The 26,232-nt window shown below is 37.7% G+C and overlaps 2 long non-coding RNA genes across 2 annotated transcripts; one reads left to right on the top strand and one right to left on the bottom strand.

Moving 5' to 3' along the window:
• Positions 1-1,711: 1,711 nt before the first annotated feature.
• LOC149920329 (uncharacterized) lies at positions 1,712-4,695 on the bottom strand. Its single transcript, XR_016471806.1, has 3 exons — positions 4,383-4,695; positions 3,264-3,328; positions 1,712-2,752 (listed from the first exon to the last, which is right to left on the bottom strand). It is a non-coding gene; the product is annotated as an uncharacterized LOC149920329 (long non-coding RNA).
• A 5,536-nt stretch (positions 4,696-10,231) lies between these two features.
• Positions 10,232-15,375, top strand: LOC149920328 (uncharacterized). The gene is made up of 3 exons (XR_016471794.1): positions 10,232-10,296; positions 12,701-12,775; positions 15,195-15,375. It is a non-coding gene; the product is annotated as an uncharacterized LOC149920328 (long non-coding RNA).
• The last annotated feature ends 10,857 nt before the right edge of the window (positions 15,376-26,232 follow it).

Below are 26,232 nucleotides of genomic sequence, written 5' to 3'. Positions count from 1 at the left end.
GATCAAAGACACACTGTGGACAAGACGGTGTTATTGTATTGGCCAAGATGAGCTATGTTCCTGTTTTTTTACAAAGTAATCTGTAAAACTAGCTCAATAACAATAATAATAATAATATGAAATTATGTGTTTATGTATATATGTATATATTCTAATCAAGACAAAAATATTGTCTACTGGACAAGGTGGAAAAGATGGAGCAAAATGTGAACAATCTAGCTTATATTATTCAAATCAAGACAGTTATTCTATCTTCTTAGGAAAGTATCTTAATGGCAAGACTTCCATGTAATACGAGAATAAGAAAGTGCAAATTATGCTATATAACATATTGTAAAACAGAATAGTAATCTGTCAGTACATAATAATGTACTCTCAGAATCCTTACTTGATGTTGCCCTTTGTACCTCAAAGAATGTAAGGGTCTGGATTTATATGTCTACTTTGTAATGATTTACATGTAAACTTCCTGATCTCTGTAGATTTAATACAGGGAAACAGGCTTTCATAATGTGCACAATTTGCTTAATCTACCTTTAACACTTCTTTTAGGATGATGAAGGAGGAGGTATTAAGATGTGCTCACTTCTCTTAATAGATTCTGAAGGGTACCTGTTCCTCTTAGGATTATCTGTATTATACTGGTGTGCATTTAAGGAACCTATGAGTAATTTATGGCTCTTGGCTGTGTGTAGGTGTAAATGAGGAGCTGAAACTCCCAACACTGCCAAGACTGTTCTAGTTCAGTGTAAGGAAGTGTCCCAGCTCTTAGTAATTGGGAAGACCCATGTTTCCCAGACTGAGCCTGGCTGTGAAACTCCTTCAACATTACGTAGTCCCTGCGTAAAGACTCATATGTTAGCTGATTTAGATTTAGAATCTGTGATTGGAAGTGTCTATACACCCTTGCTTGTCCTGTTGCTTTTGCCCATTATTAGAAAACAGGACATGGGAGCGTAAGACCAAAACACAGAACTCTGAGGAGGATGTGTGCAAGAAGACTATAAGAGAGAAACAGAGACTTGTACATATCTACAGAGACTTAGATGAGTAATGGAGTGTGCCAAATGCAACTAAAAGATGCCTTCAGATTTGCCCACAAATCATTATTTATGAGAATGAAACCAGTTTGCAAAGCACCTGAATGAAAAAAAAAAAAACCTAACACAAATTGATTTGTTTACTCTAGGGACTTGATCTTGGTGTCTTCCTCTTAATTTTTATTTGCTCTTTCCAAAGAGTGAATTTTATGTCTAAAGTATAAGTTCTTGTCAAAATGAGTATTAAAACTTTTGCAGTAATACAACTTTCTGATTCATATTAATAGAAGTATTCAGGATCAGTAACTCCTACCGAGGAAATGTGACTTACATTCTACCTTTGTGAATAAAGATGTTACTCCTATTATTCAAGGTCTCTATGAAGTCATTTCAATGTTTTAAACAAAAGTAATTTTATCAAATTATTTTTAAATGACACTTAGGCAATGTCTTCTTTTTTTCCTGTTATTTTCAATATCTTAAATTTAAGCATCCATGCATTTTATGTTTAGCTACATTCTCAGAGGGAACACCCATCACTGTTTTCCACCAAAGGATTCCATTGTGCTTGAAAAGACTCTAAACTAATGTTTGAGAATCTTAGTTAAAGATAATCATTGAAAACAAAGGCAAAGACTGAAATAGGAGTTTGGAGCATAAATAGACTTTGCTACTGAAATTTGAAGAAATGTAGAAGATTTTATATGAATAATAATTCTGCAAGACTAAGCTTCTCAGGAAACTCCATAGCTGCTTAAGATTGTTTATTCTGTGCTGGGTAAATTGGTTTACAGCTCCTTTGTCATTCAAAATCTGAAACTGGTGCTCTTATTTCTACTCAGCAAGTGGGGGAGTACTTCTAATACGGTTAAAAGAATGTGAAACCTCCAATTATGCTGCCATGTGATATACTATTTTTTGCTCTGTAGTCAGATTAGAGCACCGACTGGATGAAAATCAATTGGTAGGTTCCTTTTGGGTTTTGATCTCATTCCTGCTTACATCTGCACACTAGACTTGCATCTTCTGAGGAAGAACAGGGAGACAATGGGGACTGTTTATCTTGTACAGCCACAAAACCTACCCATTAAGGGATCAGATCTTTGCTACTGTGACTGATCTGCATGAGTATGGAACAGAGGAGGTTTAGTGGTTGAAACTGGCTTTTCCTTTGGAATTTTCCTTCTCACAGTACCCAGAATTTGCTCAAATAAGACAACTTAATATCAAAGATACAGGGAATTTTTACAGTTGCACTTCATTTCTACTGTGGAGAACTGCCCATTGGTTTCAGAGACACCCTCAGGGCTACTCTGCATGGAAGCAAACAGAACAGAATACGAACATAATGAATTTCACCCAAAAAAACCCACTGTCCTCCAAATGAAAGTGGCAAAATGTCAGTGTAACACTACATTCTAGTCACTTTACTGGTGTACTTCAGATGAAACACTGTTGTCTCCATCTATTCTTGGCCAGCTAATTCTTCCTGCTGACACTGTGATCTGATCCTCGTTCCCTCCATGAACAAAGGAGTTTGGCAAAAGAGTAGGAAATACGTAGCACAGAACAGTCTTGTTCCAGCAGACACACAGACAAGAATCAGCACGTGGCTGCTTGGCAGTCCACCTGCCACAGAAGGTGACTGGGAGCCAGCTCTGTCTCCTTGTTTGTACTCATTTCTGTGCAAAATATCAGCTGGGAAGGATAACCTGTAAAAATGGCAAGAGGCGCAGACAGAGAATAATTTCAGTCTTTCTCCTTCCTGGAGGACATCAAAAGAGAGAAAAAGAGAAGTAAAATCAGCATTAAACAAAGGTTCTGCTTTTGGTATGCAGCTTGAACCTATAAATCCCCAACATTGCTTTTCCAGGTAAACATTAGCATTGGCTACAAAGGAAGACTGAGTGGACAAAAAGTCTTTCAATTTTGAACACGACTACTTCCCTGAGCAATGAGAATGGAGGTTGTTCACAGATTTACAGTTTTTGCTCAAATTAAGTTCTTCATGGCCCATTGAAGAAGCAGGTGCACCTGAATTTTTTTACTGGCATGAATTCAAGCAGTGAGCAAGCTCTTGAGATTGTGAAACAGGTTCATTTCAGAAATGGAAAAGGTTGATGAAGAAAATGAGTAATTAAATGACTTTGAACTATAGTTAAATACCAAATGTATTTCTGTTCACTTACATATTGCACTCTTTTTCCCTTTAGGTATACTTACCTACACAAATACTCTAAAAGGTTGTTCTGCCAAACTGCATGGTCCTCAAAGTAGATATCCTTTCTCTATATAAAAGAACAGATTTTTTTTCCCTTGATTACCAATGCCCAATACAAGAAAATACAATTAATACAAGGCAATTTGGATGTTGGGTGCTATATGATATTTTATGTCTAAGGCTTTCTTATTAAAATAAATAAAAATAGTTGAGCAATCATATTTCACTTATAATTAGTGCTTCCCCAATATCTCATCTGGCTTGAATCGTATAAACACAGAATGGTTTGGGTTGGAAGGGACAATAAAGCTCACTGAGTTCCAACTTCCTGCCCTGGTCAGGTTGCCCCCCACCAGCTTAGGCTGCCCATGGCCCCATCCAACCTGGCCTTGAGCATCTCCAGGGATGGGGCATCCACAGCTTCTCTGGGCAGCAATGCTAGTGCCACATCACCCTCTGAGTAAAAAGGTTTTTCCTGGCATCTAATGTAATTTTCCCATCTTTTAGTTTAAAGCCGTTCCCCCTGGCCCTGTCACTATTAGTGTAAAATGCTGGTCCCCCTCCTGCTTGTAAGCTCACTTTAAGCATTGGAAGGCCACAGTGAGGTCTCTCTGGAGCCTTCTCTTCTCTGGACTGAAAAAGCCCAGCTCTTTCAATATTTCTTCACAGGAGAAGCGCTGCAGCCCTCTGATCATTCTTGTGGCCCTCCTCTGAATAATTCCATTGCTGATGAATCAAAATTATTTTCCAGTAATGTGCTAGTGTGAAAGGCTTACAGATTGCTAGTGGCACACAGTTGGATTCACCTCATTAGACATAGACAGTTTAGTGATATTCAACTCTGGTTGTTTGTACTCCCTTCACAACAAAGGGAGATGAACTGATACTTGGGTGATGAAATTAGTCTTCTCCCTAAACAGCTGTGGCTTCTCTCCACGGCCTGCAGCTCCAGCCCAGGCTGCTCCTGTGGGTCTACCCATAGGCTATGCCTCCTCCAGGCCTCATCAACTGCTGCACCATGGGATTCTCCCTGGTTGCACATGGAGATATGCCCAAAGACTGCAGAGGAGCCTGCTCCTCCATGGGCCTCTCCCGAGCCTCAGGGAACTGCTACTTCATACCTAGATCTCTTTATGCCCTCCTCCTGCATTGACCTTGGGGGCTGCAGGGCCACTTCCCCCCTCTGCTCTCAGAGTGCACACTTCAGCCCCTACTACCAAACCTTCCTGCATAGGCCCAATATATAGGTAACTGTGAAGGCCACAACATAAACTTCTTTTTGGCGAGCGAGGATAACAACTGTCTGTTTTTTTCCCCTGAGTATGTGCCACTTACCTCAATATGAAATTCAAATGTTCACTTTTCTACTTTTAAACATTAGGTGCATTAAGGCAGCTCAGAGGCTTCATGTGCTCTGAAGAGCTCTCTGCACTATTCATTTGTCAAACCCACCCTATTTTACGTATTTCTAATGCACTCACTCCCACAGCGTTAAGCTGACAGAAATGCTTATCATAATACAGGCCCACTGAGATTCCCTATATGAATTCTGACCTTAAGAAACCATGTGAAAAATTCCAATGTGGCCCCAAGAAATTCTGAGAGAGAATTTCAGATTTAAGTAGGATGACAAAAGAAATACAGGAAAAAAAATGTTTGGTTAGCATTTTGTCTCTGAAGAAGATGATGGATAGGAATTTGGAAAATCTCTGAGGGCAGTAGAATTTTTTTAACAGGTAAAGAAAGAGTAAGGGAACACTGAAAACCTACAGTAAACCTACGCTTTGCTAAAAAGAAACAGTTTTTTTTCCCATCTAAAACTACTACTACAGACCTATTACCTTGATATTAGAATTCTAAAGTAATTTTCCCAAGTTTTCTAATAGATCCCTAGAAAAGACTAGATGTTTGCAACATGCTGATGAGGACATGCTGTTGAAGGAAATGGGAAAAGAAGAGACTTAATACCTCAAGTCAACAAAAATGCTCTCCATTTACATTTACCAGACCCTTACAAGATGTTGTGTGCATAGTATCATAAAATCATCAAATCACAGAATGGCTTAGCTTGGAGGGGACCTTAAAAACTATATAGTCCTAACCCCTGTCATGGGCTGGTTGCCATCCACCAAATCCAACTGCCCAACATCCCATCCAACCTGGCCTTGAATGCCCCCATGGATGGGGGCACAGCTCTTCTGGGTAGTCTGTTCCAGCAGCCCATTGCTCTCTGAGTGAAAAACATCTTTCTAACATTTAATCTGAATTTCTTCTTTTCGCTTAATAGCATTCCTCCTTTTCCTAACACTACCAGACCATACAGAATGTCAGACCCCCTCCTGCTTTTAAGCTCCCTTCAACTACTGAAAGGACACAATGAGGTCTCCCTGAAGCCTTCTCCTCTCCAAGTTGAACAAGCCGAACTCCCTCAACCTTTCATCATAGAAGTGCTAAAGCTCTTTGTTCATTTCCATGGCCCACCTCTGGATCCACTCCACCAGCTGCAGTTCCTGGCTTTGCTGCTGCCATGTGGAAGGCACCCCACAGCTCCCAACCAACAGGAGTTCATTTGCCCTGCGGAGGCAATTCCTTGCTTCAGTGCAGAATGCAACTGCATCAGATCTGTCTGCCTGCAGAGAAGGAACATCATTGCATGAAGCAAATTGCTTTACTGTACACAAATTGTGCACTCCTGCTTCCCACACTTCTCTTAAAGGTGGTGGTTGCTTCTTAAACAAAAATAAAATTAGAAAGGAAGTAATCAAAATCCTCCATACCCTACTCACCTGGATAGGAAGCTGGAGTAAGAAGGAGAAGGACAGAGGCCTACTTTACAAAATATAATATCCAAAGCCTGTACTAAGACAGAAAAACACTTTTTCCTATGTTTTTTTCAATGTGGTTCTCAGCCAGAAAAAAAAAAAAAAAAAGAAAAGAAAACAAGGTACAATAAAGAACCAGATTCTAGAGAGAGAAACATTTTCATCTCTTGTGACTGTCACTAGGTACGTGGGAGAAGAGGCCAACACCCACCTTGCCCCATTCTCCTTTCAGGCAATTTTAGAGAGCAATAACATCTCTGAGTCTCCACTTCTCCAGATTAAACAATCCCAGTTCCCTTAGTCACTCCTCATAAGACTTGTGCTGCAGACCAAGTGCAGGACCTTCACTTGCAGACTACATTAACATCCTTTCCCTCCTCCACCAGGCAAGCCACTAGATCATAGAAGATCAGATTGGTCAAGCAGGACCTGATTTTCATGAACTGATCCTCCAGTTGTCCCACACATACTGTGTGATCTCACTCAAAATGGTCTGCTCCATAACCTTTCCTGGCACTGAAGTCAGTCTGACAGCCCTGTAGTTCCCCAGATACTCCTTATAGATAGGAGTCACACTGGCGAGCCTTCAATTCTCTGAGACCTCTCCAGTTGGCCAGGAATGCTGATAAACTAATCACTATAGAGAGAGAAACAAATTTCTCATAATGTGGTCAACTAGCTTATTATGACCATTTTTGAACAGACAGCTTCGTTCTAAGGTGATGCTCAGAATGCTGCCAGTAAACAGCTTCAGTCTGCTATACTTTTCAAAAATACTGATACTGCTTCTGCTTTCTTGACATTTTTTTTCTTCCAAATAAAACACTAAGAAGTTGCCTACATGGAGTTTAACAGCTCTGAAACCAAGAATTTAAAAGATTAGCTGATACAATTAGGGAAATCACTGCAGAAGTTATATCAGTCTAGATTTTTATTTCAGTTGTGAACACAGAACATTTGTGGCCTACATTTGAGATTGTCAGTGCTGTCATTATTCTTTCAGGAGCAAGAGGAGACCTGTGAATTCTCCAGAAATACCCATTAGGAGTCTCAGTCAATAAATTAATGTAAAGAACATGAGATAAATGTGGAGGAAAACTTTGAAGAAATCAATTTGGTAATGACTTGCTAATTTAAAGAAGACTTCAAGAAGTCATATATATTGCCATGTTATCTTTGTGGTCCTATTTAAGAAATTCTTTCCAAAGATAACAAGTTTGTTGCGTGCACTGAGTGAAAACAAGTTGTTCCTTGTAGCCAGAAGGAATTATTTCTAGATTATTCCTAGAACATGAGGGTGTTTTAAAAGAACATTAGGAAAATCTTTTCAACCATCAAAATAGTCTGTGCTTTGTACTTACAGTGCAGCACAGTATCTAAGTATGCTATCAGATCATTTGAACTGATAGGCAGCATTCCTCTCACATCACTTTGGCATTCTGTGATACAGATCCACTATTTTTTCTACAACCCTGTTCATACCAAGATGAAACGTTAAGATACAATTAAATAAACCACAATTTCTTTTCAAAAATCACATACTCCAAGACACAGAAATTTGCTCCATTGCAAACTGCCATTCTCTGGTCTTTTAATATCACAACTGTTCATGTAAATTAAGTTTTATGGGTTTGCTACTATTCCAAAGCCCTGCAGATTATAATCATAATGTGTGACCTTCTCCTGAACCTGTTAAAATAATCAGAATTTTGATTTAAGTGGAAAATCAGGATAAGAAGTGGTTAGCTCTACATATTTTAGAGCTTTCCCTCAGTTTCACATCATTTCTGCAACTTTCATGCATACGTTGAATAAAAAATCTTTCAGTTTTCCAATTTATTTTTTGAGGAGGAGGGCAAAAGAACTGATATCAGTTTCTGAAGTATGAAAAGAAAAATGTTTAGGTGGACCCTTGGATAGTAAGCAGAAAAATATCCCCCATACATATACATACGTACATCGTATGTGGCAAGTATAGATACAAATCTCCATGGTCATCAATAGTCAGAAATTCTTACATCTTCAGTTTATGGAACTGGGAATTCAACCTCACTTTACGAGTCAACAGTACAGCACACAGATTACTTCAGTCTTCATCTGAGCCTAGAGACCAGCTAGGCAGAAAAGCTCAAATCTTTGCATTTGGAGTTAGGATCCTGCTTATAATCAGGACGACGATATTCATAAATTAAATCAGAAAACTTCATCTTATTGCTTAGTCTGGAAAAGAGGAGGCTCAGGGGAGACCTCACTGCACTCTACAACTTCCTGAAGGGAGGTTGTGATGAGGAGGGGTTTGGACTCTTCTCCCAGGCAACAAACAGGACCCGGGGAAATGGCCACAAGTTGTACCAGAGGAGGTTTAGGTTAGACTTAAGGAAGAACTTTTTCTCTCAGAGTGGTCAGGCACTGGAATGGCCTGCCGAGGGAGGTGATGGAGTTGCCATCCTTGGCAGTGTTCAAGAGGCGTCTGGATGAGGAGCTGTGAGATAAGGTTTAGTAGCTTGTGGTAGCAATGGTAATGGGAGGACTGTTGGACTAGATGATCTTATAGGTCCTTTCCAACCTTGTGATTCTATGATTCTATGATTCTATAATCTTCCAAAGCTAAGGCTGCAGCAATGCCTTTCTATTTGAAATCCCATTTGTTTGCCCATTATGTGTAGGATTAATCACGAAATAAAAGCTTTATTAATTTTACTTTCATTTTTGCCTTAATTGAAGTAGAATACATAGCAATGGACATACTATTAAAGAATTCAAGAAATTTTGACCCTCCCAGAAGAACCAACTCTTTGCATATGTTCAAAATTTATAGACTTTGGATATAATGGAAATCAAAAATTGAACTAAAAAAAAAATCTAGCAGAATCATTGAAGGTTTTTTCACACTTGCTGTATTACTTCTTACTGACCACTGTAAAGGAGAGTAGTGTAAATACCTTGATGGACCTCTGACATTAAGATACAGTAGAGATAGAAGACACACCTAGATACTCTGCATGGAAGAATTTCCATGAGAAATCAAAGCTGGAATTTCTGAGCCTTCTAACAGTTACATCTTCAGATGAACTATTAAGAAAAAACCATCTATAATATCTTTTGGCATTTAGAAACCTAGGAACTGTGTTTTCCTGCTGCCTTTCCCCTTCATTTGTCACAGAAAAAGCAAACAAAAAGGAAAAATAATGACTTTTGCCCAGAATAAGTACTGAGATGCAAACTGCAATACATTTTCTCCACGTGAAAGTAATCAGCAAGTCATTTGTTCAGCAGTAAAAGCTGTTTGATACGTTGCCTCAAAAGCACTATAAGAAAGGCTGATAACATACTTCACCATTTTAGAGACAGCAAGGACCACGCACGCTCAGTGCAGTTATCACCTAGGAAACAAATGATTGCATCTTATTTTTGGCATAAAGCTGTAGGTGTACGGAAGATCTGAAATGCGCTCCCACACAGCACTGAACTCATTCCTCATGATGTCAACAAGAGCAATGAGCAGAGCTGTTGGGAAGCACCTCCTAGAGGTAGCCAGAGAACCACCCACGGGTGGGATGTGATGTCAGGGCTCCTCACTGCATGCCTTCTCCAAGAACACCATGTTATGGCCCGCATAATGCAGGAGTCAGACCGGGCAACCATAATAGGCTCTTTAGGTTGAAGATCTCCTAATAAAATCTGTAAGGCACCCAGAAGCAGCATGCATCAAGATGTAAAAGCATTCAAATGGATTTTAATGAAACAATTAATTTAAGTGTTCTTCAGATCTTGATGTGAATTGCCACTGCATCACAGCATTACGGCGGGTTGCTTAATAAATTGATGTATTTTAAGGCCAGAAGGGACCATTATGATCATCTAACCTGACGGTTTGCATAGTACAGGTCAGAGAACCTCAGCTGGAAATTCAGTAAGTAAAGCAAGTAGTTTGGATTAGTAAGGAGCATCTCTTCCCGAAAACTTTCCAATCTTGATTTAAAGACTTTTAATAATAAAGAATTCACAATAGTTCCAGATAAATGGCTTAGTGAGGCGTTATCATAACTGCAAAATTTTTGTATCTTATTTTTAATCTTTAGCTTCTAGATTTTAAACTCGATTTTTTTTTTTTTTTTTTTTTTTTTTTCCATGCCAGTAGCTTGAAATATAACTGTGACCTACTTGGAAAAAGCTTGGTCGGGAAATCTTGTGCAGATTTGCTGATTGCAAAGTAGGTACAATTATCTTTCCCTCTCTATTTTCCTGCATGAAGAGATATCTCTATAACATTCCTAATAGAGACAAGCCTGTCTGTACCTTAGTTCTTTGGATCAGCATCATTCTTTGTATGTTACCTGTAAATGTTTGTCAGGAAAACATCAGTTTTGGAAAATTAACCATAGATTTGATTTGGCTGTCATTCACATAGGGAATGTCTGCAATAAATATTAGGCATAATTTATACAGAAATAGGTGTATTACACTGTCTGTCGATGTGGACATGTTTAGTGCATAGGAAGAAAAAGGGGATTTTTATAAAGGAATGATCTCCTGTGAGATTGTTAATGCACTACACGTTCGCAGCATGACTTATTTCACAGAAGCTTCCGTGGATAGAAAAGCTCATAGTGCAAAACTACATCTTGTCCTACTCTTAACACACATAAGTGCAACCTCATATCCAGCAGGAAAGATCACATGGGATATATGTACAGAAAGGAAATAGAGTCTCTCCTTCTAGAGGGATGCACATTAAAAGGAATCATAGCATGATTTACCGATTGTAATGGAATAATACAGATATGTAACATTTAACAATCTGTTGTGCTGCCATTATGGCTTGTAGAATTTGCTCTATCTGTATTGTTATGGTCCTTCTGGTAGAATGAAGATTAACACTTTTTAAATCTATACTGTGCTTGGCACAACAGGGTTCATGGTTAGGAATATACACGCATGTTGCTGTAGCAGAAATAAAAAGTGCTAACTGTAGTTTCCTCCAGTGGGACTCAGTGTGCACATATGGTATGTCCATATGGAGCAGACTTCAGGATGGGTTCCTTTTGTGCAGAACCTCAAGGGTTCATCAATAGAAAATATGAACCTTTCAGCAAGCAGAGAAGCAAAAAGTAAAGCTGATGGCCAGAGGCCATAATGTTCTTTTCCTTTCAAATTTCACAAATTAAAAACAATGAAAAAATCAGCCACCCAGAAATCAAAGTCATAACTGCCTAGATTTGAATTGCTCATTAATTCTGGATACCACATTGTGTCACACAATGTTAATGCTATAACTGAGATGTATGCTAATAGAACTAATAGCTAAAAGAAATGATCCAATGAGGGAAGGACAGCATCTGTGTTCGAACAAAATAATGAATAGCCCTATTCCAACCTGGTAACATTTCACAGCTTATGAACTACTGCCTGGTAGGCTGGGGTTAAAACGATCATCTAAAAATTCCGTGTCCTAAGACATCTGCAAAATGATTTCATCTTTGCAAAGGAGAATGCACACAAATCAATGTTAATTGCAACATTCATAATTCTGATTTAGTTAAATGCCTTTAAAGCTTGACAATAACAAAAAGCTTAAATGTAGCAAGGGAATGTAGCAAGATGGAGCCAAAACAAGAACCAAGTGATAGGAAAGAAGAATATTTCTGATGTCAAAGTCACAAATTTAAAAGTATCTGCATGGAAATCAGTTCAATCGCTCTCCAAAATATATACATTTTTGCAACTACGTTTCTTCAAATATCTGTGTTGTGTGGTTGATAGCAATTTGCTGCTTCAGCGCCAGGTTTATAGTGAAAAACATCTGAAAATGAAGACAAAAGTACACGGACATAGCAGTGGCTTCTTTTAATGTAAAGACTACAGGATAAATAAATAGAGATCTGCAGGTAGATCTGAAGATATAGAGATCACATCTACACTACCTCTGAAGCCTTTATTGCAATTATTATGAGTTTCCGTGTGTGCCTAAAGGCATATTCTGACCAACACCCACACACCCAGTGGAAGAATGCCATGCACAAACACAAGAATCAATGCAGCAATGGGTACACCTTGTATGTATGTGTGCTGTGATAAATTCAGGACTGCTCCAGTTTCATATTGAATTTTGTTGTTATAATATTTAATCTCTTGTTGTCTTTCTGACTTAGCAAGGGAGATAGATTGTAAAATGTCTCCTCTACAGTAGCCAAAGTCATGAGATATATTAAGTGAAATGATTTATTATACTGGCCACAATATGTTAAGACTGTAAGTGTCACTTTGTAATTAAAGTGTCAGAACAGCTGGTAAGATTTATAAGAGTGATATAATGAAATTATTATTCTAAGGTTTGTCTGTTTCTTGTAAATTTTGTCTGCCACTGGAATGTGCATTAGCCATGTGATATTTATAGCATGGGTTTTTCAAGCATAGTTTCAGGGATTAATGTATGAAAAATTAATGTATAAATCTTTGAAAATCAGATTAGTAGGATACAATAAGAATATTGTCAAACTAAGACTAACAGCCAGACTTCCCAATGTGTTAATTCTATTTTGTGGGGCTCTGAAGACATACTGCAGCTTTAAATATGTTATGCCTTACACATAACACTTGGATCTATCTGTGTGCAGATTCATTTTGCCCAAGGGAGTCTTCCAGTGGAGCGCAGGCTAAAAGCATTGAGGACGTAGCAAAGTAGAGGAAAGGTACGTTCACAAATGGTGATACTTATTGCTCACAGTGGTGCTTCAAAGTCACACATGAAAGTAAATTCAATCTGAGTCTCTTAAAGGTTTTCGAGCTCTACTCTGAACCACTTCTTCATGCAACTGAACACCTTCAATGTACCTGTAAACATGATGTTCTATTTATGTCATTACTACAATATATTCCAAATGCCTTTCAAGTCCTGAGTTTATTTTTCAATATTTATAAACACCACTGTTGGGGTTTTTTTGATCAATAAAAAAAAAGAAAATGAAAAGGAACTGGTCATTAGGATTCTGCTTCAGATGAGGAATTCCTCACATAAGTATCAACACAAGAACTGGGTGTCTAAACTTCTTCCACTTCTGCTGTGGAAATGTGGAGAAGGAGGCAACAGTCTGCATACAGATACCTGATAATGTCTGGAAAACAATGGTGCCTCATAGACTGCTCTGGCCTGGCAAAACAGCACGTTGGGTGAGGGTGACTTTTATCTTATTGGATTCTGAGTTGGAACACCACTGGGACATCCTCAAAACTTGAAAGGCACTGTGTATTTATACCTACCTCTCTCCTAGTTGATGTAACTGGTGACATCTGGAGAGATGAGTCCTATAGATAGATTCCTAATGACCTCTTGGGCTATCCCACCAGTTGTCCAGCTGTCTTTACAGAAAGCATCAGCCAATTTGGTGGCCTGCTTCACTTGAAGTTGATCAAACCTCCATTCCAGGAAATGAACTAAATCCCTACCTCACTCATAACACTTTCATGAAGTCACCACATACAGGTATCTAAATTCATGCATCTCAACTCCCCAAAGAAAAATCGTCTTCCAGATGTGATCTATTGCTTTTCATGATGTCACACAAAGACTTTATATTCTAAAAACAAACATTACAAGAAAATGTCAAAATAAAGCTGTTCTAAATTGAAATTTAGCAATTGATGAAATATTTTGCATGACTTTTCTTGTGTGTTTGTTTGCTTGTTTTGAAGCCAGATTGTGTAACTTCAAATATTTGAACAGATCTTTAAAAGAAATAAATTTATTTTTTGAATTGATATATTTAGATTTGGTCATTCCATAACAAAATCAACTTCAGTTTCAATACACTGAAAAACATAAGAGGAAATTGAGACAGACCAAGACACATCTTGGGTACTTTTAATAAAACATGCAGACTTTTCATTTTCAAATAGCATTGTAGGCAACCTTTCAATAAACAAAACATAACAAAATGATTAAATTTTTTAGATAAATCATGTGTTTAGTGTAATTTTGGTTTGAAATTTTTGTGAGAAAATTAATTATATTTTCTTTTTCTTTTGAACTATGGTGATTTTTGTTTTGCCAGGATTTATTGAAGAAAACAATAACTATTAATTACAGTTATCCTCCAAAAAGAAGGATCCTCAATCTTCTCTATATTGCTGTATTTTTAGACTGTTTTTCCTTTCCTCATTTTAATTGGGTTCAAAAATTCCTCCTCTATCCCCACACAATATGTGCAATAGGACTAAGCAAGCTGAAAATGTAATAGTTCCAGGTTTGAAAAAGTGGTAATACAGCTATTTATTCCATCTCCTACTTTACCAAGACTTACACAGCAACTAAAAAATCATTTCTCAAAAATCCTGATTTCCCTGTGGTTCCATGAACATGATTTTTTTTTTTAAAATAAATGATGGCTAGGCATAATTTTTCATAATTTGATTAATGAAAAGTTTATATTTTCTTAAGTAATCAGTCCCTACTCTCCAGCTTCACTACCAAAAATAGATACGAAGCTCTTACACCTATAGTCACCATGACCAGGCTTTTTTTTTTCAAAAGAAGTCTTTTTTAGTACGAGTTTTCAGCAACTGGAAAAATATTTTGGTTAATAAAAGGCTTGAAACATACAGTCAGCTGGATCATTAAAATTAACAAACCTTCTGAAGACCACATTTTCTTGATTTATTTTCCAAGTTTCTCAGGATTTTTTCTTCATCTTCAGCAATTGTTTTTAAAGTGGGCACAGTTTTTCTGTGGGGAAATAATTGGTTTGTTAAAGATTTTCCTGCATGTGTACCTACTACTAAGTGACAAAGTACACAATATGGTAATGTTTAACTATATATACCCGTATGCAAATGTACATGGGCTGCAGACTCCCTTTACAGTAAATAGAAAGAAACATGCACTTATAGCATGCAAAATATATCATCACAAAATAGACGTCTGAAAAGGTTGCACAGATTACATCTAAAATTGTCCTTTTCTCACCATTGATTGTGAAAATGTGGAGAAATATACACAGATGTGTACTACTACAGTGACATATTTATTTGTTAATTTTTGAAAATGAAAAAGATTTTAGCAAATAAATACCCAAAATAATGGGCATTCAATATTATTATTATTATTTTTAAAAGGCTATTTATACTAAGGATAAGGAAGCTGAGTAATTAAAATGATACACTGGAAGAGGATTCCAACAGAATTCAGCCTGAAAACCTTCAGCTGTTGTTCTCTGTAAGGAGAAGAATTGAAATGGATCCAGGCATAAATTTCAGCTTGGCACTCTCTGAGATATCCTCTTTGTTGTTTCCACAGTCATTGCATTCTGAAGTCATCATATCTATGGACTTCTTAAGTCAAAACTGGATATCTTATTTTAAATTATTTTACTTTATATCTTCAGTAATAATCTTTCAGAAAGAGAAAAAAACTTTGTGACATCTATTTGCTTATACATGTGATATTGTTGAGGTTTTTTTTTCTGTTTGCAGAAAATATATTGTTCCATGTTAGAAGGGAAGACTACCTATTTCTTAATGTTTGTATTTCAAAAGAATTCCTTGAAACAAAATAAAGATTACAGAATGAACTGATTCCACAAAAATCTATTGCCTCTGATTTGTCAATACTTAAAATTAGATAGGAAATACAACTTGAATTTTAAAGAGAGAACATTTATCTAGATATTATAGAGATGATTTCTATAAAACTGATGTAAAATTCATGATTCTTACAGGTCCTTTCCAATTCGGGGTATTCTGTGATTCCATGATTCCAAAGTGATAAGTACAGATGAAAAAAAATGCCCAGACAAGTTCATTTTTGTCATAAATCTCTTGGTAAATCAATCAGCAATTCATTGAGTTTTTATTTCTGTTGCATTTAAGAAATGGTAAATGTTTCAGTGAAACTGAATGCAAAACAGTGACACAGTGGTGGGCAGCACATGGCATCTTTGCTGGGATTAAGGACTGCCCAGGGTTATTCTAGTGAGGTAATGCATGGTTAAACACAAGGTCAAGTGCAAGGTTAGAATCACTATTGTATCTCACCCAGCTTCAGATATCTGTGTCTGAGCTGGGCACTTCCTGTTTTCTTTCTCTTAATGGAGAGAAATTGGCACCTCCAGAAAGTGATTCAACTGAACTATCCTGATCATATATTTGACGTGGAATGACCACACTTATGAGAGGCTGGCATTTCTTCTGAAGGAAGCCCAGGTGACTAGATCAAGTTTGGGCAGCTGAAATTAGGGCAAATGGATTCAGCTTGAAGTTGTATTCATATATATTACTTATTTACTGTACATGTGCATGTGATATGTACAGTTTTGCTACTGACATGAAGGAGAGAAGCAAGTATCCAATAATTTTTCAGCTGAGTCAGTATCTGCATTTTAAGACTTAAAAGAGACTAAGACTTACATAAAAGAATAAATAATTACTCAACATAAGAAACTTGAATATTTAAGATAAAGCATGTAGTGTAGGAGGCATCTTACTGAATTTTATAGGTCTATAATGTAGATATTGTACAACTAAATTACATGAGATCCCACAGTAATAAATTGAAAGGAGTAAGTACTACATCTACTTGATTTTAGCTATCTGAAATGCTTTAGGTTGAGGTAATTTACATTCAAAATTTGGTTTGTTAATTCTTTGTAATGCAGTTATTGTTCATTTTTCTACAATTTCTCTAACATAAAAAAGAGGCTTTGTGTGGCCTTGGAACAAGTTGCGTTAGCTCTCTTGACTTCAGTTTCTTTACCTGTTAATGAAGGCAAAACATCTAATTATTACAGCATACCAATACATAAAACACATATATACTTATTAACCATATACAGTTATCATGGTGATATAAAGCATTCAAAGCACATACAGAAATGTGTTGATCACACCAAAACTAAATGCATGCAAGGAGAGTCAGAAAAATAGCATATCAGTGGAGTGTTTTGGTGATTTTTAGTTTTTCCTCATCCTGCCCAAGTAATTGAGTCTATTGATAATTTAGCTAATAAAAATTTTGGCCAACAACGAAATAATTTGGGGTAACAAGGCTTAGTAGAAGGAAGGGAAGGGAAGGGAAGGGAAGGGAAGGGAAGGGAAGGGAAGGGAAGGGAAGGGAAGGGAAGGGAAGGGAAGGGAAGGGAAGGGAAGGGAAGGGAAGGGAAGGGAAGGGAAGGGAAGGGAAGGGAAGGGAAGGGAAGGGAAGGGAAGGGAAGGGAAGGGAAGGGAAGGGAAGGGAAGGGAAGGGAAGGGAAGGGAAGGGAAGGGAAGGGAAGGGAAGGGAAGGGGAAGATTTGCCCCTGTAGTCCTCTAATAATCCATATTACAAAGCCTAAATACAGTCAGTCACGTTACAATGCTAAATACAGTCACAGAGCTGACATGCTTTTTTGAGTAGTTAAATTCTATCCACTAATCTGCTAACATGCAAGTTATGTGAGCAATAAAAAAATCAGCAAAGAAAACGTAATCCATAAAAGCAATTACCCTGCAAAACAACAGTAGTTCTGAACGGCAAGGCTGAAGTCTGATGTTTTCAAGCACTGAAAGAGAGGAAAGGAGCTTTCCCCAATGCAACAAAGACACTTCCCAAAAGTAGAGCGGAACTAATGTTTGCTTCTAGCTCTGGAAGAACCCAAAATATCAGACTTAGGAAACCTGAGCCATCACTCTAAACAGAAAAGATAGAGGAAAATGTTCTTAGGGATTTCTGAGCTTTATATGTTTTCCATGATGTAATCTTATATCAGCTCAAGACAGAGTTTGCTTTTAAGCAGGGTATGCAAAATGATCATTATAAAATATTCAAATATAAAGCCTTCAAGAAGTAATTTGTACAAAGGGTTTGAAGTCCAATCTCTTTTCACCACTGTTTGCCTTTTGGTTGTTAGAGAGTGGTGTTAGGATTAGCCAGATGCTCATTGTTAGTACCTTTCATGATGTAGCCCCACATACAGTACTTTTCTCATGATATTCTCATCACTTCTCAGTAATGAAGCTGATTGTTTATGCAGGTAGACACATACATGACATTGACTGGCAGTATGCACATGAAAAGAGTCCTAACTAACATATCAGCAATTGTATTTTTGTCTTTTGTGATTGGAAGTCCAAACTCAACATAAATTTGATTGAATTTAACAGCAGATCACAATAAATTTACTAACATTTGAAATTTTTCTTCTAGCAGAACCTTTGCGGTATCTGACACTGAATTTATTCTAAAAATGTAGTAATTCACTGTTGGAGTGCCAGCCCAAATATCTCAAAATGCCCAGTTTAACTCTATAGTTTCACCATTATTGAAATAGTATGCCAGCTTTTTCACCTAACTAGAACACACACATGAGACAGTACCCATACACTCAGATAAAAACATTGTGTCTATTGTATTTGAAAACAGGGAAATGGCAAAAAGATCCTGGCCAGAAGTGTAAAATTGTTGATGATTTTATATATTCTTGCAAAGATGTAAGGAATGATAAAGTTCTCTTTAGAAAGACACTCTGAAGTCTGCTTCTCCCATCTTGCCAGTGATCTGCCAAATCACTGCTCTCAAAACTCAGTCAGTCCTTCACATTTAACTGAAATTGGCTTTTCCATCAAGACTTTTGACGATCATGAAGAACTTGCCTTTTCCACAAAACCGTACTTTGACAAATAGACCTTAATGCCAAGGCTCTCACATGTGACTAATCACAAGGTTAATTTAAACACTGTGGATACAAGAGTCTCTTACACTTATACCAGAAATACTGAACATATTTCTTCTTAAACAAACTTGTGCAGTTTGCCTTACTATCTTAGTACTCTGCACCATTGATGTATCACTTCCCAAATTATATATTTTTGGTGTTTTCTACCTGGACGTTCTCTGGCTTGAGAAGAATAAAGGACTTTCAAGAACACACATTTCTTCCAAGTTTCTTTCTAGGAACATGAAGTCTCCCAGGACCTGTGAGTGGTGCAGAGGTGTTTATTACACCAGTGTGAATCACTTGACAGTAACCTGTTTTGCTGGTCACAAAATTTCTTTCTTTCACACCATTCTTTGTTGTTGTTGTTTGTTTGTTTGTTCTTGTTTGAGAAGTTGTAAGCATTTTTTTCATATGAAAAATAAAGCCAAAATCTTTGTGTATTAATTACTCCAAGATCTTTGCTGTTGAATATGAAGGAGATGCATATGTATTTGTCACATTGTAATATGTATTTTAGTGGTTGCAGAGTCTCCACCTTGGAGATCTTCAAAAGCTGGCACAGTCCTTGGCAACCTGCTCTGAGTGTTCCTGCTAGATGGACCAAGAGGTCCCTTCCAATGTCAGCCATTCTCTGATTCTATAATTCTATGGTGATATTTGTGCTGCTCTGCAGTAAAGACCTCAGTCAGGGTGGAGAAATATGTTCTTAACATACTACAGGCCTCAGTGGAGAAGAATTTAAGCTGTTTTTGTTTTAAAAGTAGTCAAACAGAAGGATTGTGTTGTGCAGTGTCTTGTTCTCACAATAGGCCATGGCAGATGCACAGTGGGTCTGGAAACAGAACAAGCCTGAAGTAACATTTCTCTAGATTGATCTTCCATCCTCAGACAATTCAAAGATTTCTGAGCTAAGAGATGGTGTCTTTGCACTTGCCTTGATAAGTCTTTCTTCCTGAATTTCCCTCATCAGTTTTAAAGTGTATGAAAATTTTCATCAGCAAAGAATGACAGAATAACAGATTTACATAAAGAAAATCACTTTTAGCATGTTTTTTTACATACTACGTCCTAATAGCAAAGAATAAGGAGAAATCTGATAAATCATTCCCAGTTCACCTTTTCTTTTTAACTCACAACTATCAGCTATTATCAGAATCACATTACACTACTTTGGAAGGAGTTTTTTTTCATTTTCCCAGATGCCTAATATCTTACCAAGACATTTTGTTCTTTATTCAGCAAGTTTGAAGCACGAGAAACTGCTATTTGCATTGAAGGGAAAGTGAATGTCAAGGTCTTATTTATATATTTATTTAACTGTGGATTAATTAGTGAAGTTCTACAGAGAAAGTCAAATTCAATACAATTTGATTCTTCATTAGTGATTATTTGGAAAGGGGGTAGAAATCAGACACTACATCTTATATTCGAGTCTTCTGTGTAGCTGGACCTTTGAGTATTGTCAGAGGGTTGTGGAAGGTTAATAAGATTTTTTGAATTCTAAACAATGTGTGTCTTTTCACCCTATCTTCCGTATACTGTAGAGAGGTTTAAATTAATAGAAATGTGAGCAGAGCTATTATAATTGTCTGCTTTATTGTCTGCATTATCTCTCTGCAGTGATCTGGGGCTGAAGAATCATAGCATCTTCTCTGCTCTGCACGACAGGGAAAGCAGAGTGGGGTTGTTCTCCTGCAGACTGGTAGGATGGCTCGTTCTTGCCCATTGCAGTACAGGGGTCCCCTTCTTATTACAGTAATAAGCAGATGCACAGGGAGAAGGCTGGGAGGTTAGGGAACATTCATTTTCCACAGCTTCTCACGTGGTGGCTTTTGTTTTCATGTCTACTGCAAATTGTGGTCTCAGTCAGCACTGTTTTATCTGATCAGCTCCTTCTACCAGAACTACAGAGATAAGGGTGCTTCAGGCAAAGCGAAAGTTGTGGACTTTCAGAACTTGATAAAAATAAAAACTTGCGATTTTTCGGAGTTTTTCTGAAATAGCTGAAGGTCTACTCAGCCCAGCTGCTCATGAAGCCCAAAGGAGGTAAAGCTTACCCCAGGTTAAGGTAGGATTGAAAGGGAAAAGCCTTGTAACAAATGAGATTGATTTCTTCTGTATGCATTTTTCTCCACTAGAACTAGTCACGTTTAATCACATTTATAGCACTTTTTCATTTTAAAAGCTATTAAGTGTTTCATATGTGATATGAAAAAGTCCACTGTCTGTTCCCATCTGAAAAGTATTGATTTACATTGGCAGATTTCTGGAACACACTAAAATAGCTGTAACATTTTCCTCACTGTTCTAAATATTGAAAGAAACTTTTTTTATTAGTCTATTAAAGGGACAAATTTATAAATAAAATAAAATATACTTGAACAAAGAGAAAAATATGTGCATGACATACTTTAGGTCCCCCTGCTATTGGCAAGGAAAGGTAAGGCTTCATGAAACCCCATCTGAGCTCACTTCAAGAGCTTATATGAATGACTGAACCTCATAAGGTTCCATCTGGTTTGTACAGTGTCCTGGCTGATTCACTCCTTCCTTTTTCAAATGTAGTTTTCGACACTGCAAAGCCATGCTTGCTTTACCACTAGAAGCAACTCAGACCTGCTTTGTGCTCTCGCTTTTTTTAATATACTATTTGATGTCCTGTTTCCCAAAACACATGCTCACACAAAAACATCTAGGAGTTTTCATTACTCTCAGGTGTCTCCATAGAGCTGGATAAATGGAGCAGGACAGGTCCATGAGAAGGACGTGAAGGCATTCAGGAATGGAGAAACACTTACCAGACACAGCTGCTTCTGAAGAGGAGCTACTAAAGTGGGCAACCCCAGAGGAAGGTTCCCTCAAGCCAACCTGCAGACTTGAGATTATCAGAGGTTAGTGGAAAGAAAAGATTATATATTCATTAAAAAACTAAGATTGTGCAGCTGCTATCAACAAAGAAGGGGGCATGAGCAGTAAGGATGCAGGTTGACGATATGGGGGAGTTAGTCTAAGTGCCCTAACGGATAGCAATGACTGGCCTTGTTTCTCCTCAAGCTGTTTCTACTGCTAGTTTTGCATGAGCTGGAGTGCTTGTCTGACCCCCTCAGAAGGACAAATCCCCTTAGAAAATAAGCAGAATGTGGATAGTTTTTCATCAGACTGATGAAAAACTTTCTGTACTTTCAGCACCAATGAGCTGTTAGATGAAACAGGGAATTCCTGAACCAATATACTATTATCCACCCAGTTAAATCTAGGCACTAGTATTCTATCAAGGTGAAAAGTATGTATCAGCCACATAGTAGGAAAAAATTGTGATACTTTTTCTTTAAAAGGCACTCAGACTCACCAAAATTTCCACTCTGCTCCAGAAAACCAGAACCCAGGCTGTCTTTCAGCAAAGAGTGAAAAGTAGAAGTGAAGCATAAGCAGAGCAGAACAAAATTATGAAAATATTGCTTCAGCATCCCCCTTAGCTGCTGTCTTGTCATCAAGACTGATGGGCATCAGATAGGTTTTGTGTAGCCTGCAACAAAGATCTAAATAGTACAGATCAATACATTAGTAGTCTTGCTTTGGATGGCAGATCTGTTATTCCTTTTATCATATTCCTACACATCGGCTCTAATTCCCACTGTGTGTTGTGCACACAGCCTCTAGAGCTCCCAGTCGATCAAAAATACTGTAGCCACATTGTTCATTGCATGGGAGTTCATTGTAAGGGAGCTGGACTAGATGATCTTTACAGGTCCCTTTCAACTCAAACAATTCAATAATTATATGATTCTGTAATAAAAACACTGATTCTATAAAACTCAATGGTTCGATGATGTTAAAATAGGCAGATTAACTTCATGTCAGCAGGCTTTGTTACCAATGAGATATCATCTGTCCACATCTTTCTGTTTCTGTTAGAACAGGAACACGCATTTCTCATTTTTGCATATAGTATAAAAGCAACAACTTCTACAACACCACTCAGCCTTCTCTGAGCAATTCATCAATGCTGAAACTAGGGATTCAAGCATGGAGCAGGTTAATGCTGTGATCAGTAAGGGGGTTGATACAATAATGCAGTGATCACTCTTGGTAAAATTATGCCATAACATAATTTTAGCCTAGGAAGCTAATTACATACATGAATTTTTCTACAAGGGCTCAGGGCTAAGGCTGGCACAGGGTGGCTTCAACTTTCTGCACATGCCAAGCTCAATCAAACTTTGTCCTCACTGAACTTCAGATTAGGGGCCGACAACCCACTCATAGCTGAATTCACCCGCGGGTATATCTATCATATCATCAGCTGTGCAGAGAGGATATTAGGTATGCTGCTCCTGAGTTAAAAGTTGATTACTTGCAGGGCTCAGAATCTTTTTTCAGCCTGAGGCCATGCTCCTTTCATACATCTAAATGGGTGTTTAAGTCTTATTTCCAGATATCATACCAAAAAAGGTGTGGGGGTATTTATCTTCAGCTAAAAAGCGTGTGGGAGCTCCTAGTCTGCTTCTCAATAAAGAGCCAAATGCTTACATTCTAATAAGAAACGTGTTTTCTTCTCACCTAAAGACAATAAATTGATTATAGATTGAAAGTAAATATTTTCCTTTTCCTTGCATAAACTTTGAATAATTGGCTTTTTCAAGGTTCTCAGTGCTAGATGGGACTCTTCATAGTAGTATCTATGACATGCTCAAATATCACCGTTCTGCTTTCACCACTCTTTTCCCTCTTCTGGGGGCCAGGCGCCAGATTTGGCTCATGGTTAAGCCACCAAAAATACTGTTAGCTCCATCTGGAACTTGGGATGTGGAAAGGGAAGGAAAACCAATGCTAAGTCCTTCAGCTACATGAAATACAAGCTCAGCAGAAGCTCAGGCAAATGTCTGAAACACAGTGCCTTGTGCAGTGCATAAGGATGCTGATGCTGAACAACAGCAAGGAGCAAGTAGGGATCAGAGAGCATAATTTAAGCCTACTGGTTTGTTGAGTTGAATTTCCTGGCTGGATAATAGCCTATCTTTTCTTACATTTGTCAGTGCTCTCTCATTGTCGAAACGTCCTTGTACTCATCCATCTCGAATAGCCATGTATTATTTTTCTATTTTTCTCTACACTTAATTTTTTTCTCTCCATTAAAACTGGGCAGCATGAACTCTCTCTCTTTATCCAGCTTTTGTTTCTAAATGATTTTATACTTGGCTTTTAAAATAATTTCAAATAAAAGCACATTTTGATTTTCCCAAATTTTTCTCTGCTTAACATAGGCAATTAAACCTCTAACAAACCCACAGAATTCCTAAAAATTATTAAGAAATGATATTGAGACACACTATCTTCACAGTATCATCCAGATGCTAGAAGTTTTTAAAAATCCATTAATATTACCTGACACTTTGATTGCTTCATTCATTTCATTGCTTCAGCAGCCTAAAATCGAAATTTCCAGTAATATCTCCTAAATGTGAGTTAACTCTGGTCAAGAGCTATTTTTGCACTATTTGTAATTTGATTTGTTCTTTTATCTTTGCTCATAATTACATCAGAAAATCATGAGTACTGTCCATGTAAACAATTTGGTTTGGCAATTGCAATGATGCTGAAAAACTAATCCTAAAATGACAAGAAAAATAGCATGTAAGATATCTCACTATTCTGTATCTGTGATGGTTTTCTTATCTGTAATTACTGACAACTCTACAAAGCACTTAAGAACTTTGCAATGAAAGCACATCTTAGGTCTTAAGTATTGTTGTATTACTCTGCTACACTGAAATCAATTCTTCAAGTGACCCAGTTGCAAATTTTTGTGTGGAGTTAAAATTCAGAGCCCCATGCTAGGTTGTTCCTGGAGGTTTCCCCTACAGGACCCAAATTTAATGTGATTCATGGTCATTTTTATTCTAGAATCAGATAAACCTGGATAGGGCCACCAAATTACAGTATATTTTTGGATATAGGAAGTGGTCTGCTACAACCATGCTGATCTTGTGGAAAATCCAGCATTTGTCAGCCTTGAATAAAAAAGTCTTGACTCGTTCTCAGATGTTGGGACTTGTATGTGAGAATGAGGTTTCAGTGCACGCAGCATGATGTTAATCCCCTGGCAAAATTCAAGACAGAATTCTCAGTCTAACGTCTGACTTCAGTTTATACACAAGCTTCAGTTAAAAATAAATGATGGTTCTGTTAGAGTTCTGTCAGAAGTACGAGTTGAATTTTGGGTGGTCATTTGTGCAGCCAGGAGTTGTACTCGATGAATAGCATGGGTCTCTTCCAGCTCAGATATTCCAGAATTCTATGACGATGGGCTGGAGGAATGGAAAGTCGTATGAGGTATTATTAATGACGAGCATTTGGCCTGGATGCAGCACATCAGGTGTGACTATCTCATGTTTTGGTGACTCAGTCATGCAGGGGAATAGGAACATGTATTGTCTTACTTATGGTTGTTTATAGATGGAAAGGTTGATTTTCTAAATACTATCTGAATCACTGACAGTTAATTAAAGGAAGCCTCTGCTCATTGGTAGGTCAAGAAGGGCAGCATATGCTTCTCATCAGTCACATTTCTCATTCAGAGTTTCTCATTCATATAGTTTCACAGAAGATTCCTCTGCTAACCAGCTGCTTCAGAAATGTGTCATATGACAAACGTCAAGACTTGTATTCTCATTTTTTTTAACATTGAACATAAAATCTCCATTGAATATGAACATAACATATTGAATGTGTTTTTGTGTATAGCTATCTGCTTAAATATATATTTAAGTGCTATTCTGGTTCGCTCTGAGGCTTTGCCTCAAGCCTTTCTTAATCCCCACAGCTTTTCATTGAACATTAGAAAATACATATCGTTATCCTCCGAGATGGCTCTCTTCTCATGTGTAGCAGTTTTGCACTAGCCTCCACAGGAGGAACACTAAATGAAATAGATTGCAAAGGTTTCCCAAACAGCCAGGAAGAAAGAAAATAAAATAAATCAAACAAGCAGCATTTCCGTGATGAAATCTGTTTTACAAGCCTAGCATGGGAACAAGGAGAACCAGACAAACAGTAAGCATCAGCCTGTGGTTAGAACTATTTTTGAAAATACAACTCTTTTACCCTTGCTCTTTCTGCTCCAAGAGCCCGCATCACAGGCACCGGCACTCAGAGATAATCTCCCTGAATATCTGAGGCGTAGAAGCCAGCAGGATTAAAGCACCTCGTGCTCCTCAGCACGGTCATGTGATGACCTGCTGATCCCAGCGAAAGGTATCGTTTCCCAGCAGAGATCTCCCTTAGTTCCCTAGGCGTCGTTCCTGCCTTCTGAGGTTCTCTGTAGTCATTATTCTTGCAGGAAAAAAAAAAAAAAAAAGAGATTAAAGCAACTGCAACAATGACAACAAAACTCCTGCAGTTTTAGTAGTAAGAATGATAGCTAAAGAAAAATGCATAATTTAAGTGCAATTTGCCTACAAGTA

The sequence above is a fragment of the Phasianus colchicus genome, chromosome 1, assembly GCF_987193195.1.
Source record: "Phasianus colchicus chromosome 1, bPhaCol1.hap1.1, whole genome shotgun sequence".
In the NCBI taxonomy this organism is placed as follows: Eukaryota; Metazoa; Chordata; class Aves; order Galliformes; family Phasianidae; genus Phasianus; species Phasianus colchicus.
This window is presented reverse-complemented; position numbering and strand designations above follow the sequence as displayed.